Here is a 4,974-nt window from a genome sequence, read left to right as displayed (position 1 = left end):
AGCAATTCTTTTTCATGTGGCCCTTCTTGCCACAATGGTGACACTCAATGTTCCGTGCCCTAGATTTGCTATGAGACTTCCCTCTTTCTTGGGACTTCCCCCTATACTGTGATCTGCCTTGCACATTTAAGACTGCATCCTGCTTGTTGCCTTCCATAGACTTTTGTCTAATCTCTTTGGCCAACAAGCTACCCACAACATCATCAAATTTTAGTACTCCACTAGGTGCAAAGTTACCGACAACAACTATAGAGAAGGTATCCCATGAGGATGGCAATGAAGTCAAGAGGAATATTTCCTTAGTCTCATATATATGTCTATATATACATATGTATATATGTACACACACACACACACACACACACACACACACACATGTATATATGAATTCATATATGAATGAATGAATTCATTCAATATTGAACTCATTCAAGCGAGAAGCAATGGAGACCCCTTCCTTCATCTACAGCTCAAACAACATCTTCATGAGGTAAAATTTATTAGAGCTAGTTTCCTTCTCATAAGTGGCACATAATTTCTTCCACAAATCTTTCGTAGTCTGATCATTTACTATTGTGAAATAAATTAACTCTGCAATGTGAAGTTTAACAGTAGACTTTGCTAATGCATCCAACTCATTCCAATCATCCTTAGACATATCTACAGGCTTAGCTTCAATCCCTGCCAGTTTAATTTGCATCTTTTGAATAAGCACATCCCTTATCTTTTCTTTCCACAAATAAAAGTTTGTCCCATCAAACTTTTTAATGCTAAAAAACTCCTTTTTAGACATGAAGAGGATGCCATGATGCAAATGAAACAAAATTCCAAATGCTAGTACCTGCAAGAGAGAAATCACACCAAATACCAGGTCCACCCAAATATGTTTGCCATAATACCATATCAACGCATCCAACAAGGATTGCAATGCATCCAAATGTTCTGTAAAGCATCCACTGCAATCCAATGCAAACCACAAATGAGCGCACATGGCTTAGACTACAACCGAAGTGATCTGTATAAGGTATATCCAAGAAATCACTGTCCCATGGTAATGATCACTATTGAAAATAGAACCTTGGATGCCTCAAAACATGGGCATCACTGCATAATCAGACTCATCAAAAAATTTTACAAATATTTCTCTTCTTTTGGAACTTCGAAATCCCAACCGATGGATGAGAAATAGGGAGTCAACCCTTGTAATTGACTTGCAAATAAAACCGTAGGAAACTTAACATTAGCTAAAATACCACGTGGCACCTATGTAGAAATTTCAAGAAACAGAGAAACAGAACATCTACTCAGAGAGAGATAGCTCACGAGACACTCCATTGAATCGCTCAAAACTTCGCAGAGCTCAGTTCTAGCCCATTTGGGATCCACCAAAACATACAGAATGGAGAATGGTGGACTAAGCGAGTGGTTCTAAATCACGAGCATCCAAACATAGCAAGGGCTCATAGAAAGCAAAATCGATGATTTTGATTTGTCTTTCTTGCTCCTGATTCTTCTCTTGGACTGATTAGAAGTTGAACGGAAGTCCGGAGTTAATTTGAAGGTATGAGTTCACGGAGTGTCCAGACGTAGAAAGAGCATGAATGTCTACAAAATGAGCTTTTACGCCTCACAATGCCCACAAAACCTCCAAAATGCTCACGGAATGAGCAACTAAGCCAGAGAAAACACCCACGGCTGAGAATGGTTCACCTAGATAAGAGAATTCGTCATTGTCTCTCAAAGCCACGTTTTTGGCTCAGAAAACCATCCAAAAGCTTAGAAAACCATTCCAGAGACTTTCAAAACCACCAATAGGCATCCATAAAGTTTAAATACCACCTAGGCAGCTCAAGCAAGCACCTACAAGCTTTCGCAAAGTTGCAAATGCCACCCACACAGCTATATGGATATAGAATGACCTCTCGGGCTCAGGTAGACCACCCACAAGCATCAAATAGACCTCTCGGGCTCTAATACCAGTTGAGAGATCTCAACAATGGAAGCAAAATGAACGAGGGTAAGAGAAAGGGAGAGCTAGGAGAGAGAGCCACACAAGTTTTGGTGGGTGCAGAACACCCTGATCTTCTATGTCATCCATATATATATGTGTTTGAGTATTGTACATAACCGGGGTTAAGGTACACTAGCCTTTAACCCCCACAGAGAAACAACACCTTATTAAGGTGCCAAAAATTGGTACATGATTCCAAGAAAGGTTTGAGGAAAGACTCAAGGTAAGCAAGGGAGTTGATATGATCTATCCAAGGCACCAAGTAATCAATCGAGCGTCTAAATCCTTGCAAGTGCCCAAAAGAGTGAAATAAGAATTTACTTCATGCTCTTCAATGGAATGGTCCACATTAATGCAGCAGATGTTTGAAGAAGACCCCACCTTGCAAAAACTAAAGGAGAATGAAAACATGTCCTTCTATGGCTTAGAAGAGCTAGAACTGATAGGTAGGGAACCTATCACTGGGCCTCTAGACATCATAGGATTATCCTCATTCTTATCCATGGAAGTAAATATGTCCATCGTGACATTATTATGGGGTAGTTCCACTCTATGAAGATATCTCTAATATTGGATGAATGGGAAAATCGTAGCTCCACCCCCAAATGACCCCCAACACTTTCCTAAGGCACCCATCAACCAATTGGGCCAATACTTTGAGAGTGACAATACAAATGCAATACTACCCATATCATACCATGATAAACAAGTAACATCAATCTTGGATGGAGAAGTGGGTGTAAGCATCTTACATAGTCACTAAGCAATGTTGGGCCAAAAGGTAACTACCTAAGATGGATAGCACAAAGCCACTAACCTCGTAGTAGTCAATCTAAAGGAGTTATCTCAATTAAAGTTGTCAGCTCTTTAATGTTATATGTTTCCATGAACAATCACGTTGTGCCTTGCAAGTTTTTTGTAACTCCTGTAGGCACCTTAACAAAAACTGCAATCCTTGCTAAAAGTTGGATCCAAGACACTCACAAAGGGTTGTTTGGTGATAAATCAACCCATCAAGATGTACTAATCACTATCAACCAGACCAACATTCAAGCATCGACATTAACATCCACTTCCACCTCTCAACCTCTACGAGAGACTCACTCGTAAAGATGACAAAGAAGAAGAGAAACTAAGAAAATGTGGGTCCAAAAGGATCTACTACAAGTCCCAAGGGTACTTTGAAGGCAATTCATATATCTGGGTTCTAACAAAAACTTGACATCAAAGGCCACCCCACAGTATGTAAACAACAAACCCCGACATTGAAGAACAAAACAACACCATCCAACAAGAAAGGTACAATATTGTTGGGTTCCCACAAGATTACGAGAGGTCGAGGGATATTACCTTGGAAACACTTATATTTGGGTCTCGAAGGTACTACATGCAACAAGATCACACCCATCATCTCTAGCAGCACAATGAAAATGTGCTCGATAAAGGGCAAAAGAAAGAATGGATGCCAAAGCCTTTAAAATCATCATCATCAATAAATGAGAGGCGAACATCAAATTTAGGCCTATCGATTATCAAAAATCAAGGTAAATATGGGAGAGAAGAACCGCAAGAACCTACCTTAAAAAAGGGAGAACCACAAGAACCTACTCACAAGGACAAGGGAAAAGCATCATTAAAGGAGGATCACACACAAAGATTGTCCTCTACCTTGTATCGGCCAGGTAGTTACACAAGAAGTTGTCTCAAAATGAGAGAATAACACAAGAACCTGCTCAACCACCAGTCTGCTGAAATGCCTTTAAAATAACCACATCATCTTCAAGGCAAATAATAGTTACACAAGAACTTGTCTCCAAAAAAGAGACAATAATACAAGAACTTGCCATGAAAAGAATGGAATCTACTTTGGGAGCTAACAACAACCTTTCTTAGTGAGAAATTTGGCATCAAGCTTTGTGACACACCAACCATGCCAGACACAATGGAAGTGACACAACAAGTTTCCAATGAGAATGACGAATTATTTTCACTGGCAAATTTCTTAGGATCAATTTGGTCTCATAAAAAGCAGATCTCCGAGACACTACGGTCCTACTCACATTTTCTCCAAAGGACATATATCACTTTATTAGGTGAGACAATGGAAGATGAATAGGCTGGAGGATGTAATTGATAAAGGCACCATAAAGATGGGATTAGGAAGGAACTACTACGGGCTCAAGGATCTTATGATATCAATGTGGATCCCAAAGCGTCATCAACATGGCAACCCACGTTCTCGTGCTTGTATCATAGTCAACTTCACCCCACTAGAGCTACAAAAATTAGAATGGAGACCTTAAAAGTTCAAGCTTACGACATCAAAAACCAAGAATACACCAGTAGAGCTGTACAAGAACCTGCTCCTAAAAGGGGAGTAGTGATATTATGCAAGCTGAACGTTGTCACCAGCAAAAAGAAATTACACAGTCATAAAAAGAGAAGTTTTGGGCATAGTTTATGCGTTGTAGAAATTTTGACACTACCTTTCGGAAAATGAAGTAGGATTCCATGTGGACCATCAAGCTCTAATCTATCTGATGAATAAGACACAAATGTAAGGAAGATTGGCTCACTAGATTTTGTTGTTGCAAGAATTTTAGTACAAGTTAGTTCACATCCCATTCTATCTCATGGTAGACTATCTCAACAGATTGGAATCGGGAGAAAACCCAAGGGGGGAGTTGCAGATGATCTACTCGATGCTTCACATTCGAGGTAGAGGCATTTATCCAAATAATAGATTGCTATAACCATATGTTATAGTTCTTAATGGATGGTGTATGCCTAGAAACATTGATGAAGGAGCAAAGGTGCCCTTTGGCACTTAGAAGTAAGCTGTTCATGATAATTGCAGGAGTACTTTATAGGATTGTCACTCAAAAGTAGGCCGTTCATGATAATTGCAGGAGCACTTTATAGGCTTGGCATTAATCAAATTGTCCAACGCTATGTTCTTAAAC

This window comes from Dipteris shenzhenensis, chromosome 1 (genome assembly GCF_047967505.1).
Source record: "Dipteris shenzhenensis isolate YYH24624 ecotype China chromosome 1, Dip_SZ_1.0, whole genome shotgun sequence".
Classification (NCBI taxonomy): domain Eukaryota; kingdom Viridiplantae; phylum Streptophyta; class Polypodiopsida; order Gleicheniales; family Dipteridaceae; genus Dipteris; species Dipteris shenzhenensis.
This window is presented reverse-complemented; position numbering follows the sequence as displayed.